We start from the raw sequence: 16,508 nt of genomic DNA, 5'->3' as shown, positions 1-16,508 counted from the left end.
TACTGTGCAGACAGCTTTGTAATCTTTTTTTATTTACCAATACATCATGTTTGATGACATATTTGTGTTATGAAGTATTCTAGAGCTTAACCTTTTTCAACATCTTATTATGAAAATTTTCAGACTTAGAAAAATCACATTATCCGGTAAATATCTATACTCCCACCGCCATTTCACTATATACGCTTTGTCACTTCTCAATCCATATACCCATCCTTCTATCCTTCTGTCAATTCATGTTATTTTTTTTTGATGAGTTTAAACTTTTTAACAACACACTAGTATTTCATTGACTGGAAGTAGCTAGATTATCTAACCAATCCTCATTGTTGGATATTTAGGTTATTTTCAGTTTATATTATGGTTCTCTGACTGTTGAGTTTTGAGATTTTGTTACTCAGTGTGGATATAAGCATTTATCAGATATGTGATTTCTCCCAGTCTGTAGCTTGCCCTTTCATTTTCTTAGCAGTGTCTTAAAGCACATATATCTTTAACTTTGATGAAGTCCAGCTTACCAATACTTTCTTCTATGGATTGTTCTTTGCCCAACTCAAGATCAGAGAGATTTTCTCTTATGTTTTCTTCTAGAGGTTTCTAGTTTTATACTTAGTCTATGGTCCATGTTATATGGTGTGAAGTAAGGGTCTCAGTTCATTGTTTTCACATGGATCTTCAATTGTTTTGGCACCATTTGTTGGAAGGACTATCCTTTCCCCATCGAGTTGTCACAGCACCTTTGTTAAAAGTCACTTGACTGTCTTATCTACTCATTCATTTTTAACTTGCTACAGCATATAATAAATCTCTCATTTCTGTTTTATTCTTTTTTTTTAAATTTGTTTTTTTATTTATTATTTATTTATTATGTTTATTTTTGGCTGTGTTGGGTCTTCGTTTCTGTGCGAGGGCTCTCTCCAGTTGCGGCGAGCGGGGGCCACTCTTCATCGCGGTGCGCGGGCCTCTCACTATCGCGGCCTCTCTTGCTGCGGAGCACAGGCTCCAGACGCGCAGGCTCAGTAATTGTGGCTCACGGGCCCAGTTGCTCCGCGGCGTGTGGGATCTTCCCAGACCAGGGCTCGAACCCGTGTCCCCTGCATTGGCAGGCGGATTCTCAACCACTGCGCCACCAGGGAAGCCCTGTTTTATTCTTTTTTACCTGTATTCCTGATGGCTTCACTCACCAAGCGTTTTGGAAACAGTGTACTTCCCATGGTGCCTCTCATCTTGATTGTTGATGCTGGGTGGCAGAGATCTGAGGGCATTGTGAAGAATTGGGAAAATACGGTGGGGGGGCCCTGCGTCTTACCCCTTCTCCCTTCCACCAAGGTTGCTTATTTGCCTGGGAAATTAAGTGATAACTACTGAGTGCCTAATTGGTGAAAATTTCATAAGAACGATTGAATAAATGCTTTAACTGTAAAAAAAAAAAAAAATACCATCTAGCATGTACTAGGATATCAGCAAAGCTCAGAAAACTGTCTTAAGACTAAAAGTTAGTTTCTTCCAGTACACTCTCTTTTGAAGTCAGCTTTCTCTGGGCAGTAATTTAATTGTTTTGTAGTTTGTGAAAATGTGATTTAAATGTAAAAGCGCAGCTTGGTAAGAAGATCTGAACTCTGTTTCCCAATTAATGTACTCAATAATAAGGATTGCAATAGCTTGTATTAATGAGTGCTCTTCACGTGCCATCACTGTCCTAACCACTTAACATACATTGTCTTCGTTTTATCTTCGCAGTACTCCCGGAAGGTAGGTGCTGTTCCTGCTCTCTTTGCATGGCGAGGAGCCTGAGGCACAAAGAGACAAGTGACTTGTCCTTTTGGCTGGAAAGCATGGACGCCAGCGGGTCCCAAGCTCGGGAGTCACAGCACTGTACTGCTCAAAGATTCACAGCACTGGAGTTCCAGATACTCCGTTTATCTGTGATCCTAGCCTTCAGTTAGTACTCGATATTCCCCGTGTTTGCTATTGCATTCATGTTTTAAATCACTTGTAAAAATGTAATTGTTTGCCCGAGCATAGCTCCTTCAGCATTTCTTGTATGGCTAACGTAGCTATCTGGCTTCTCGTTGAGAATTTCAAGCTCTGAGGAAGTTGAGAAGCAGAAGGAAAGGACAATTCAGTTTCTTTTGCCAGTTGCTGTTCGTGCCTAAAGGGCAGGTTGATGGCCATCCTGTATCTGTTAATCAGCATGTAGGCTCACCCCTGATGTAGTAAAGGTCTGGAGATTGGGGTGTTTTACTGCCGCAGTTGAGCATGTGGTATATTCTGAGCGTCCACTTACCAAGATGCATGACTTCGATTCCGAGAGAGGAAAGGATTAGGACAGGGAGGGCATAGGGAGCGAGGACGGAGTAGGGCTGTTGTCACTGGAGATAGGTCTGCCGTCAGTCATTTGAGGAAGGCGGTAAAGAGGGCGTTGGGCCTGGATCCGGGAGAGCTGGGTTCTGGGCCTGCGCCGCCCGAGCTCCCTGGTGGCCTTGGTGAGTCATTTCCCTCCTCTGAGCCTCATCGTCACCATCGATCTGTTTGTGAAAGGAGGAGACTGAGCTAAATGATGTCCAAGGACCCTTCTGGTATGCTAGCCTGTGGTCCTGTGGATCTTTCAGACTCGGGAGGATAGTGTGCTGACATCCAAAATTAGGGCAGAATAAGTCAACAGGAGGCGTAAACATAAATATCTCTTTCTCGGTTGTTCGCATTAGGGAAAAGTGATCCTGACGTAAGTAAACTCCAGACTCTGCTCCCTGGTGTCAACCTCTGGCCCTGCCCTTGATTAAGCAAGGCTAAAGGCACGGCGTTATTTTCCCTCCCCTCTCATCTTTCCCAAAGGGAAGTACAGGGTTGGCCAAAAAGTTCGTTCGGTTTTTTACATACGCTGGCTCTAGTAGCGCTTAGTTGTCTTTAACTTCATTCGAAACAATTTTGTTAGATCGTATTGTGACAGCAGTCATATCAGCATGCATTTTAAAAAAACTTACCAAAATTGGTAAATTTTTGTGTAGCCATTTTAGTATTGAAGATGGAAGAAAAACAACATTTTCGGCATATTATGCTTTATCATTTTAAGAAAGGTAAAAATACAACTGAAATGCAAAAAAGATTTGAGCAGTGTATGGAAAAGGTGCGACGACTGATCAAACGTGTCAAAAGTGGTTTGCGAAGTTTCGTGCTGGAGGTTTCTTGCTGGACAGTGCTTCACGGTCAGTAGACCAGTTGAAGTTGATAGCGATCAAATTGAGACATTAATTGAGAACAATCAACGTTATACCACGTGGGAGATAGCCGACATACTCAGAATATCCAACACTATGTGCAGTTCCCTGTCTGTTATCAAGCATGGTTGGCAGTGTAAGGCTTGACTTTGATCAAGGGCACTTTAACCGCTTAGATCCATAGTTTCCCCCCTCTAAAGTCAGCATAATAATCCCTGCCTTGCCCACCATGGCAGATGATTCTTTGGCCGTAGAAGATGGTGTGGAGAACTGCTTTTAAAGGGTTCTTTAGATGTCAGCCGTCATTGAGGTGCTCCACAGTGAGAGTATGGGTGTGTCCGTTAGGTAAGGGTTTCAGCTGGAGGCATCTCAGATGGGTTAGTACTTCCTCTTAAACAGTGGGAAGAAGCAAGAGTTCCCATCTTTCTCATCAGGAGAACAAAACCACAAGCACCCAGCACTTATGCCAGCTCCCTCGTTCTGTGCTGTGCAGTGTTTAGCAACGGGCTGAAATAGACCAGGGTTTCTTGGGAGGCAGTGATTCCAGCCAGATCAAGGCAGACTTTATTTTCGGGTAGACAGGGATTAGGCTATTCTGGGAACGTTCATGAAGGTCAGTAAATTATTACTAATTAATAAAATCTGCATGTTTCTCAGATTTTAAAGGCTGTCCAAGTTTAGTTTATTGGAGCCAAGAGGCTATAAAATAAATTGAACCAAAAAACTCCCGTAATAATCATAGTAAGTCTTTCCTTTTGTATAGTACCTGGTACTATACAAAAAGCTTTTACATAATTATCACAGCATCCCAAGGGGTAGGTGAATATTATACTCATTTTATAGGTGAAAAACTGAGAAACAACTTGTCCAGTGTCACACAGTTTGTCATTAGCAAACTTGAGACTAGAGGGAAAGAACTCTTTTATTGAACTTTTACTAAATGCAAACTGCTTTCACATTTACTGTCTCATTTAATCCACATAATAGTCTTATAAATTGGTACAATCCCATTTTATAGGTGAGGAAACGGAGGATCAGAGGGGTTAAAAATGAATTGTTCAAGCTTAACAGCTAGAAATTGACAGAACTGATATTTGAATACAGCTGTTTGGCTCCAAAACTCGGCACTGCTGCACTCTATTGCCTCTCAATTCATCTGTTCCTTCATTCATTCAACAGTGTTCCAGGCCCAGGGTCTCAGGCTCCCCAGCTTGCTCTGTTTCTAATTTGAGATATTGCCTATCACGTGAATTCTATTGGAATAGAGAGCACGTTCATATAGAACACTTATCTGTATGTTGGGAGGGTATATACAAAGTAGTGTTGTTGTTTTTATAAAAACCATACCTATTCATTGCAAAAATTCAGCAGTACGGGAAAGTACAAAAAATAAAGCACAGATGGCCGGGGCATATTCAATCCCCTGGAGATAAACAGTTGTTAGCATTTTGACTAACGTGCTTCCGAACATCTCTTTATGCACATATATACACAGATACAGCGTAGTAATAATGAAACAGCTCTGCTTAAGAGCTGTTTCATAGTGGCTCCATGTGCATTGCCTCATTTGAGTCTCACCAAAACCCGATGAGATGACAGTGTTACCCCATTTTACTCAGAAGGAAGCTGATGTTGACAGCAGTGCAGTAATTTGCTCCTTAGTGGTGAGCTCTGTGATCTAAAGACTTAGTCTGTAACTACTACGCTGTCTTGTATGTGATGTTCACACCGACCTGGCTTTACTGCGCTTCGCAGGTACTGCGTTTTTTTATTACAGGTGGAAGGTTCGTGGCAACCCTGCGTCCTGCAAGTCTGTTGGCACCATTTTTCCAACAACATTTGCTCGCTCACTTCATGTCTCTGTGCCACATTTTGGTAATTCTCGCAATATTTCAAATTTTATTATTATTATTATTTTATTTGTTTTGTCATCTGTGATCAGTGATCTTTGATGTTCCTACTACGACTCGCTGAAGGCTCAGATGATGGTTAGCATTTTTTAGTAATAAAGTATTTTTTAACTAAAGTATGTACATCTTTTAGACATAATGCTATTGTACACTTAATAGGCTGTAGTGTAAATAGAACTTTTATATTCACTGGGAAACCAAAAAGTTTGTGTGATTCATCTTATGGTATTATTGTGGTGATCTGGAGCTGAACCCGCAGTATCTCTGTGGTGTGCCTGTATATGATAGGGCATAAGTGAGAATACACTATAGGCCTTTCTATAACTTGTTTTATTGTTTGATTTCTGGAAGTGTTTATCATACGATAATTCACAGTTTGTAATAATCGTCTAATGTTTTTCCTCAACAGTAGTAATGTCTAGGCAGTTAATGTAGATCTTTATTTATAATGACTCTGTATATGTACTTTATTTGACCAATCCCTTGTTGAGGATATTTAGTTTATTTCCAGTTTTTTGCTATTTTAAGTTATGCAAGAATTAACATCTTCGTGCCCTTTGGGTTTTAACTTGTTCTGTAGTGATTAAGAGGACAGAATCCCCCCAAGTTGAGAATCGCTGGTGTTAGAGCAGTCAGTAATTCTCCAACTTGACCATGCATCAGACTCCCCTGGAGAGCTTGTTAAAGAATACAGCTTGCTGGGTTCCATTCTCCCAAAGTCCCTGATTCACTTAGTCTGGGGACAGGGCTGAGAATTTTCCTCTTTGACAAGCTCCCAAGTGATGCTCACACAGCTGGCAAAGGACCCCACTTTGAGAGCCACTGATGTAAAGGAAAAGCACTTAAATTGGAAATCAGAAGACTTCAGTTCTAATTCCAGCTCTGACAGTAGTTCTGTGACCCTAAACAGGGTGCTGTGTTTTTCTCTTTCTTTGGTCAAAGTGGGAGGATCGGACTGACATTTTTCTTAGGCCACTTATCATTATCAATGAAAACTATGAAATCCTTCAAAATCCATGTTCTTCTGATGTCATACAGTGGCTCTCAAGGTTTGGTTCATTCAGTGCCTGTGTCCTTTTTGCCCTCTTTTTCTTTCTTTTATTCGGTATTTACTGTGAGCCCATGGAAGGTAGTATCATAGGAGAGTTGAATGGTTTGATAGTGAGGCTTAGAAAATGATCAAGTGCTCATTTTTTTCACGTTAGCAAGAATACATCTTTTAAAAAAGAACTGCAGTTCCAAATTTAGTCAGCTACCTAACAAATCCCAGCTTAGCACTAGCAATCCACAGGAAGGTCTTTAATCAGTTGTCCTCATACCTATTAATTTAAACACCAGGGTTATATGCTGGGTGTCAGAGCTTTTTGTAAGAAGGAATATAAACACCATTGTAAGATTCATGCAAATGGAACTTTTTTGGAAACTAAGAAGCAGTGCTATTTTGGATGAGGAAAAATACTACCCTGTACATTATTTAGTAGGAAATCAGAAATAGAGAAAGCCTGATTATCAGAAATAAAACATGAGAAAGAAAAACTAGCTTTTAGAGGGAAAAAAATACATTTCTCTAAAGCAGGACTTTTCAGTTTACACCTCTCTTAGACATATATTAATGGCAATTTCTTTGTCGTTATCTCTGCTCTCAGAACATGTGTGAAATGAAGGTTTTCCTTTTTAGTGCTTGCAGGTTAGGAAGAGCTTGCATGGCCTGGATTGGTGCCTAGACTTCAGACCTTAGGGAGGACTGCTGGCTTTGAGGGCAGCATAGGTGCCTTCAGACCTGTGTGGTTTGATTTTACATGTGTGCATTTATACCCCTCCTTTACTTCCCTGCCTTCAAAATCAAATATCTTCATCCCTGCCTTGCCAGTAGGTGCTAGAAATTCCCACAGTGTTCATTCATTTGGTCTTTGCTATGATGTGAATGTTCGTGTCCCCCCAGAATTCACATGTTGTAGTCCCTATGTGATGGTGTTAGGAGGTGGGGCCTTTGGGTAATTATGTTACGAGGGTGGAGCCCTCAGAAGTGGGATTAGTGCTCTTGTGAGAGAGACCCCGCAGGGCTTCCTGGTTCTTTCCACCGTGTGAGGACACAGTGAGAGGTCTGTGACCTGGAAGAGGGTCCTCGCCTGACCACGCTGGCACTCTGATCTCGGACCTCCAGCCCCCAGAACTGTAAGAAATAAATTGTTTATAAGCCACGCGGTCCGTTATGCCACAACCCAAACGGACTAAGCCAGTCTCCATTTCTGAAGGCTCCCACTGGACTAGTCCCCGGAAATTCCCTTCCTTACTTAGCCTCTTAAGAGACACTTAACATGCCAAAGCCTTTGGAATCCATTCATTCTTTCAGTTCCTTAGAGCATTTACTTAATTAATCTGTTCGTTTATTCATTCTAATTTCCTAGCCTCTGTGGAAAATACATATATGAACAAGACATTCTCTGATTCATTAGATTTCTTCTTTGGCTTCATATTATTGTGCAGTTAGTGTGGGTTGGGTTTATATGTGCCTCTCTGTAGTGGGTTTGGTTTGTGACTTCCAAGCACTGTTATATTGGAAAGGAAGGAGTGATAGGGTTGGTTTTGTGAAGTTAGGAAATTAGAGTTAATTATGGTAACTGCATCAGAATAGCCAGAGCCTGGGGGAGGGGGCTCTGTGAATCAGTGCCTATGAATCAGATGTTCCCTTTTTGTCTTTAAGAGACTCACAAGTGTGATAGTTGGAGAGAATTCAGAGAAGCACTGAAGGCTGGAAATTCTGGAAAATAGGGCCCCCCGAATTTCAGATGATTTGACCTAGGAAGACAGAGCAATAATTTAGAATTGACTTCAATTATTTGAAGGATTTCTTTTACAAATTAAGAGGATATAAATGAGGCAGAAGCAAAAAATGGACCAGAGAGGAAAGGACTTCTTATCCTTTCCAACCGGTTCATTGGAACTGATAATAAGCTAGGTTTAGATATTTTAGGAGAATTACCGAAAACTTGGAGAAAAGGCAAATTGATTATTATGTGCCCTTCCAGTGTCACTCAAGAGCATTGTCTAGCAAGCCTGTCTAAGGGGTATCTGATATTCTTGGAGTTGATTTACTTTTGTAAAGTTAGATTTTAACTTGTGAAAAATTGATAAGTGACAGGTGATCTTTTTTTGTCCAGTAGAGATGTAAATGATTTCTGTTTAGTAGAAGAGATAACCTCAAAGGTTACAGTTTAATTGCTCTGTAGGATATTAACCAGTTTTGTATCTAATTTGGCAAGATTATTACAGCATTGTTTTTTTCCACCGAGTTTATATGTTTCTTTCACCACCTTTGAACCAGCTTTGCCATCCTGCTGGTCCCCTCATTAAGGACTTACTTAATACATGCATGCTATATATTTGTGTGAGAGTCATGTTTTTAGCTTTTTGAAAATTATACTTTGAGAGAAATGAGTGCTTGTGGAGGATATAAGCATCTTGGGTAGCTTACCCAGGAGTGGGGTTTGACTAATTTGACTTCCATGTCCTTTCAGCCCTGAATTCCCACAATTTTGGATGTTTACCTGAATTCTCTCGGTCACTTGGTAGTAAATTGCATTTATGAATCATCTAATTATCTGACCTGAATGAATACTTGAAATTCCTGCTTTATCAAGATCTCAGATAGCCTAAAGTAGAAAAGGAGCATTTCTTTTGTTGTTAAGAATAGCACTGCTGGGGCTTCCCTGGTGGCGCAGTGGTTAAGAATCCGCCTGCCAATGCAGGGGACACGGGTTCGAGCCCTGGTCCCGGAAGATCCCACATGCTGTGGAGCAACCAAGCCTGTGCGCCACAACTACTGAGCCTGCGCTCTAGAGCCCGCGAGCCACAACTACTGAGCCCGTGTGCCACAACTACTGAAGCCCACGTGCCTAGAGCCCGTGCTCTGCAACAAGAGAAACCACCGCAATGAGAAGCCCGTGCACCGCAACGAAGAGCAGCCCCCGCTCGCCACAACTAGAGAAAGCCCGCGAACAGCGACAAAGACCCAACGCAGCCAAAAATAAATAAATAAATAAATAAATAAATAAATAAAATTCATAAGAAAATAATAAAAAAAGAATAACACTATTATTTATTTATGTAGCACTCACAGTTACAGAATACTGACACACCTACTGTTGTATCTGACCCTCTTTCTTTGTGAGGGAGCAGGACAGGAATTATTGTCCCCATTTTATAGGTAACTAAGCTGAGCCTCTGGTAAAGTGCCCTTGCCAAAGGGCACTCGGCTGGTGAGGAGTGGAGCTGGGACCACAGCCCAGCCCTTCACACTCCAAGCTCATCAGCAGCTGCACGAGGGAACCAGGGTTCAAGAGGGTCTTGATAAGAACAGTGAGCTGAAGTAGGGAAAAACCGAAGCAACCTAAATGCCCATCGACAGACAAATGGATAAAGAAGATGTGGTGCATAGGTACGATGGAATATTACTCAGCCATAAAAAGGAACGAAATTGGGTCATTTGTAGAGATGTGGATGGACCTAGAGACTGTCATACAGAGTAAAGTAAGTCAAAAAGAGAAAAACAAATGTATATTAACGCATACATGTGGAACCTAGAAAAATGGTACAGATGGACTGGTTTGCAAGGGAGAAATAGAGACACAGATGTAGAGAACAAATGTATGGACACCAAGGGGGGAAAGTGGCAGGGGGGCTTGGAGGGTGATGAATTGGGAGACTGGGATTGACACGTATACGCTAATATGTATTAAATGGATAACTAATAAGAACCTGTATAAAAAAAAATTTTTCAAAAAAAAAAGCAACTATAAAATCCTACACCACGGCTCCAGACTCCTTGCGTACTGATTTACCAGTGCTGAGTCTCATACTGTAGTTTTGTTAGTCTGTGCGCTCTGTTCCTAACTGTTGGAGAGACCTGAAATGTGTCTGAATCTTCCTTCACCCTCCCTCATCTCTCAGGGATAGAGCGTTGCTGGACACACAGCAGGTGCCCAGGAAACAGTTCCTGATTGAATGTAGGAATTTGTTTTACGTGCTTTTATATCTTGATTCTCCCTTTATTCCTGGTAAGACTCTCTTGGCAAATTTCTGTCTATCTGGGTGACATTGGAGCAGCTGCACTTGTTCGTTCAAAAGGATAATCTGCCCTTTTATTTGATGCTTGCACTGGAAAGAGGACTGCTGACTTAACCCAATTTCATCTTTTTATGAAATCTTCCCTAAATCTACAAACTGCTGATTCGTTAATTCAGCAGATATTTATTGACTAGTTCTGTGTTCCAGGCCCTGGGGTAGAACGGTAAAGACGAGGCAGGGCCTCCTCTCATGGGGCTCCCACTTCCTTTGGCTCATGGTGTCTTAGTATTTCTTTTTTTTTTTTTTCTTTGGCATGCAGGATCTTAGTTCCCCGACCAGGGATCGAATCCGCACCCCCTGCAGTGGAAGTCTTAGCCGCTGGACTGCCAGGGAAGTCCAGTGTCTTAGTATTTCTGTTGAAATATTTTCAGTCTTTGCCCAGTTTCATGAAACACAACATGAAACAACTGAGTTGTGAAAAAGACTCTCTAAAACATGCCCCCAACCCATCAACTTGTCTCTCATCTGCTGCTGGCCCCGGAGTCCACAGCCCACCATCTCTCACCTGCACAGCTGCAGCAGCTTCTCCCACTTCCATTTCCTTCTAAAACTGAAAATCAGGTCATGGTACTCCATTGCTTAAAGCTCTCCAGCGGCTTCCCTGCTGATAAAGCCCTGCTTTCCCCTCTGTCTCCATCCCCCTCTACTCACTCCTTCTCTGTTCCAGCCACACTGTGTGAAAGGGCAGAAGCCAAGCTAGTTTCCTCCTACCTCGGGCCTCTGTACCAGCTATGTTGTCTGCCCACACTGATCTTCCCCTGGCATTTGCACAACTGTCCCTACTTGTCATTCGCATCTCAGCTTAAATATCCCTACCTGAGAGGGGCCTTTCCTGTCACCCCTTTTAAGTTCAGTAGCTCCTCCCCCATCACTCTGGTACTTTGCCCTATTTTATCATCTTTTTCTTATTTATTATCTTACTTCCTTCATTAGAATATGAAACTGAGGGCTTTAGCTTTTCACACAGAAATGTGTTGAGGGAATGCAAGGATGGTTTTCAGTAACCTGGTACAGATACTTAGAGAGTGCTTATTGGGTGAGAGGGATTGCTGTAGACAGGAATGAAGACGTAATTACCAATAAACTCCTACTTTTGAACAGTGGTAGACTGAAAAATGGATTGTGATTGTGTTTGAATGATTTTTTTGGATAGCTTTTACCTTAAATAGAATTCTCAAAATGGAGGTAAGGGATGTCTTTAGAACTTTTGTTTTGAAGTTAAATGTCACTGTAGGAGTTCAGGTGACATGTAATTTGGGGGTAGGAGTTATTGGAGGAGGACTCACACATTCCCTGTGCTTTCAATGAGGTGGGGGTTTTGTGTGGTTTAAATTTTTGAAAGGTTAATTCAACTGAAATGAAAGCACGTTCAGTGCATTCAGCACCTCTCTGACCAAAGAAATCTGTGCCTAAGATTGTGCTCTACCTTGTGAAGGCTTAGAAAGGACTGAAAACAAAGGTCACTGCTAGTGGGCTCCCCACCAATCAGAGACGGTGGCTCCACATTGTGATGGATTTCTCTTGAAGCTGTATTTGCATCGCAAGCATGTCGTTTCACCTGGAATGTCTGTACATTTCTCTTTTTTTTTTTAATATTTATTTATTTGGCCGCACCGGGTCTTAGTTGCGGTGTGCGGGGTCTTTAGTTGCGGCGTGCGGGATCTAGTTCCCCAACCAGGGATCGAACCTGGGCCGTCTGCATTGGGAGCGCAGTGTCTTAAGCACTGGACCACCAGGGAAGTCCCTGTCCATACATTTCTGACGGAGGTTGTGAGGAGCTAAACTCCTCAGGTCTCCTGTCACCAGCCCCCTTAGCCCCTGTCCCCGGTGACTCTCACCTGGTCAGAGCCCTAAGACACGTGATGGACAGAGATTACTCCTCAGTACAAGACTTTTGTACAGTATGTGAAATTTTTTTGAAAATAGCTGCTGATTATCATAGGAATTGCTGAGTTTTCGAGCTTATTGTAGGCTGGCTTTGGTCAGGAGGGGGCTCGGTGGGATTTTGCAACATGCAGTAATATTAGCTACCATGGCGTGCGGTTAACGTGTGCCGGCACTTCCTCTCCCCAGCGTCCCGCACACACGCTGTCATCCCCGTTCTCAGATTAGAGACTGAGGCTTAGACGGGAGAGGGTTTTCCCAAGGCTTCTCAGGCAGGTAGTAGTAGAACTGGGCTCAGAACCCCACTGTCCATAGCCTCTGTGGAGAGGAGGCGGGGAGACCCCTGCGTCCGGGTCCCGGGTTGGCAGGGTGGGAGGTGGGTGGAGGAGGGAAGGCCCGGCTGGGGTGCCGAGACTCCATCCTGCAGACGGGGAGGAGGAGTTGTGCGTTTTCACTGGGAGGGGCTGGGGTGGGTGACTGTGCAGGAAGGGGTCAGACGGCAGGGTGGGCCGGAGCTGGGGTGAGACCAGGAAGGCCACTGAGCACACTCTCGAGCGTCTCTCGTTGTGCCCGTCCCCCTGCTCAGTGGAACATCTGCGGCCAGGCCGTAAGGACAGAGCCGGATTTTCAGTCTTGTCTGTAGCTCGTTTCCCTTTCTGTTCCCTCCTGCTTGGTCTGTACGCAGCGCAGCCGCGAGCGTACCGGCCCGTGCGTGTCAGGGCGTTCCTGCTCACGTGATGGGAACGCTAGTCTCTGCTCAGGTGCCCAGTCTGTGTTTCGTTGCACATACATCGTGGCTGTGCAAACCTAAAAGCCTAACAACCTAAAAAAGTGGCAGAGGAAACGTTGGTTGCGATGCCTCAAACCCATGGGACCTCAGGGCCTGAAACTCATAGATTGTCGTCTCTAAAGGAGCTATGATGAGGATTCAGTGCCAAGAATTAAATCCTAACTTCACTCTCTTGGGAAATTGACCATTTCACGTGGAAAGCCATGTTGCTGGCAAGCTGAGCGTGTGCACGTTAAGCTAAGGTCACCAGTTTCAAACATCCTTCTCATGTGGCTTTCCGAGATTGTCCCAGGCCTGGGGACACCTCCTGTCACCCACCGTGCTTCTGCTCCGTTATCCCCACGCCTGTTTCTCTGCGGAAGCCTCGGGCAGCCCGCACGGCCAGTACAGGCAGCAGGTCAGTGCTCTGATGGCACAGCCGGGCCCAGTCAGGAGGCTTCTGTTCATAGGATGAGACCGGGAAGAGGAAGTGAGTCCAGAGTGACAAGGGTGAGCGTGATGACGTGTAGCTCGGAGAGCCCCCAGAAGGTCAGCGCTGATGGGGCTGCCAGGTCATCTAGGCCTGGTGTTTCCAGGCTGACTCTCGGCCTGACCCTGGTGGAGGGAGGGGAAGGCCCGGTGGCAGGTAGTCTGGGGCTCTTCCATTTTTATCAGGTTTGCGTTCATATCAGTTTCATGTTCCAAGTAAGTGGCATCTAAAAAAACAAAAGCCTAAAAAATTACTGTCTGGTTATTCCTTCGTGTTACAAAGGGAACATAACTCCCAGAGTAGGAGCATGCTTTGTCTGAGCCTTGAGTCACTGGTGGATGGCCTGGGATAACTCTTTTTTAAAGCATTGTGTGGTCACAGAAGTGCCGTTTGGAGAGGAGTGGAGTGGTCAGGAGTCCCTGTTCCTGACACTTTGCTGTCATCAGTTATCGAGTGGTCAGGTGCGATTGCCCAGACTTTGAAGCACGCTCCTTCCCAGTCTGGCCCGAAGGCCATGTCAGCTCAGGTTTTCCTACTTCCTGGGGCAGCTGAACCACTTTTTCAGCCCTTAGCAGTCTCTTGTCTGGCTGTGAGATGTGGGGATTAGCCAGGGCCAGCTGGATGAAGGAACTTCAAAGGTTTGCCATGTCCCAGCCCTGTCTCAGGGCCACGGCTGCCTGACAGTCTGTGGAAGAAGCCCTCTTAGGGAGGTAGCCTGAGGCAGTTGGATCTGTGGTGTTGGGACCCCAAGCGGGCACAGGGGTTAAAAACGTTGGCATTAAACCTACCCAGGTGCAGGAGGGACTTCCCTGGTGGTCCCGTGGTTAAGACTCCACGCTCCCAATGCAGGGAACCTGGGTTTGATCCCTGGTCGGGGAACTAGATCCTGCATGCATGCCACAACTAAAAATCCCTCATGCCGCAACTAAGACCCGGCACAGCCAAATAAATAAATAAATAAACCTACCCGGGGGCAAGTCATTGCTCTGCCACTTCATAGCAATATGATCTTGGGCAAGTTACTTAACCACTGTGGCCTCTGTTCTCTTATTAGTAAATTGGGGAATCTCATAAAATTATGTCTCAGGTACACTTGGTGCTAGGATTTGGTGAGTTTTCACCATTTCTGTCAACTCTACTAGGACCTTAAAAGAAATGCCCTGAAAGGTATAACCAGCTCTCCAAGAGGAGATTCTTGAGTCACCAGTGGAAACCAGGCACGAAGTCCAAAGGTTCTCTAACCCACCAGGCCTCACCACGCTGGACCTTCCTGGTGGCCATGGTAGAGCACATCTGGCAGTTCCCACCATGCCAAGTGTCTGGGAGTTAAGGCCCCTGCTGCTCCCCCTATACCTTGCAAAGAGTACCAGGAATGTAGGTTTTGACCTTTAGACCAACCAACAGATCCGTCAAGTCATTGTGGTGTGTCTGCTGTTTCCTACCCCCGCCCTCAAGGGTGGGAAGGATGGGCAGTGGGTGCTCGGTCTGGTGTCTCCTTTCCCTCGAGAAGCTTGTCCCTGCCCCTATCCATCTGTGACTCTAACCAGGTAGTTTAATAAATTAAAACATCATATCATTTTATTTGGTATGGGTAAATTGTTCTTCCTAAGACTTGGGTAAACTCTACTGCTTTTTTTTTTTTTTAAGGACTTAGGACAGTGATTTTATCTACATATCCGTTTATCTTATATTCGTGTCCTGAGAATCACAGGACAGAAATACCTTGCCCCTCTTCCCCCTGGGGAAAAAAAATTAAATGAGCTCCTAGTGAAGAGACAGAACTTCAATGACAGGGTGGCCTCACGTAAAGAAGAACCATCCAGCTGTCAGCCCCGTCAGCGAGAGACCACCTTGTGAAGTAATGAAGACAATGAAGAACATCTCTGTAACTTTACATGCCTGTAAAGAGCTTCCACAAGTCCTGCCGTGTTGGGTCCTTGCCCCCATCCTGTGACAGAGGCCCGGGCAGGATCCGCATTCTTCCGGTTTTACATACAGGGAGTGTCAGGCTGCCAGTGATCACAGAGTTAGTAAAGTGGCAGATCTGGGACTTAAACTTGGGTTATTTAGTGACTCTGCCTCTCCTGCGTTTTCTGATCTATCACAGCGCTGCCAAGAAGCTGCCATCACTGGAGGGTCTGGGCAGAGGCTGTCAGGAATACTGTGGAAGGCATCTGGGTCGGCTTAGTTGACGATTGCTGTGTGGCTTGAGGGGCGGAGAATTCCCCAGAGTATCCTGCTCACCAGTCAGTCGCCTCAGTTGGCCGTCATCACTTCATTTCTTTAACGAGGAGCACCTTTGTGTGAATACACACACGCCCTAGCTTGCTTTTCGCCCTGATAGAAAGCTGAGGAGGTTTGCCCAGCAAACCTCTACTGAGTAACCCCTCCCTGTCAAGCTCTCTGCCGGGCCCTGGGAATACGGAGATTAACCTCACACAGACCCCCCTCAAGGGCCTCGTAGATGTGGGGTGGGCAAGATGCCGTAAGGCAGAGCAGCTGACAGTCCTGGGGGTGGTTCAGGCTCCTGGGGAAGGAGCAGCGCGGGAACAACGTGGGCCACGTGGAAGGGTGCAGGCCATGTGGGGAGCAAGAAATAATCTGGGCTGCTTGGCCTGGGGACCAGAGGACAGAGGGCCTGGCTTATTTTGGGAACGGGGAGTGTCTAGCTGAATTTTGGGGTTTGTGAGAAGTTTTAATGGAAGAAAGTTGGAGAAATAAGACTGTGTGTTTTGCGCTGAGATGTTTTTACTTAATCCCGTGACCACCGAGGAACTAAGGGTTAAAATAGGCGGACATCAAAATCAGACTAAGAAAAATTGTTGTGGCAGATTGTTAGAGAAGGGACGGAACAAGGAAGACCAGTTACTAATACGAGAGACTAAGAGGGAAGTGCTGGAGGCGAGAGCTGAGGCAGTGGGTCTGGGAGTGGGGACGGGTCGGATTCAAAGAAACCTTCCTGAGGTAGAATCAGAGGTGGTGACCGGCGTGAGGGAGAGAGGAAAAGTCAAGAGTGACTCACAGGTTTTTATTTGAGATCCGCCTCCCTTATTTTATAAAGATTTGCGATCCAGATGCTGACAGCTCTCCTTAATGGCAACTTTCAGAGC

General features: G+C 44.7%; 1 protein-coding gene across 1 annotated transcript in view; it reads left to right on the top strand.

Moving 5' to 3' along the window:
- Nucleotides 1-16,508, top strand: part of EVL (Enah/Vasp-like) — a 158,283-nt gene that overhangs the window by 22,106 nt on the left and 119,669 nt on the right. The gene's annotated exons all lie outside the window — the stretch shown is intronic.

This window comes from Eschrichtius robustus, chromosome 1 (genome assembly GCF_028021215.1).
Source record: "Eschrichtius robustus isolate mEscRob2 chromosome 1, mEscRob2.pri, whole genome shotgun sequence".
Classification (NCBI taxonomy): Eukaryota; Metazoa; Chordata; class Mammalia; order Artiodactyla; family Eschrichtiidae; genus Eschrichtius; species Eschrichtius robustus.
The sequence above is the reverse complement of the archived record's forward strand: the minus strand, read 5'-3'. Positions and strand labels throughout refer to the sequence as shown.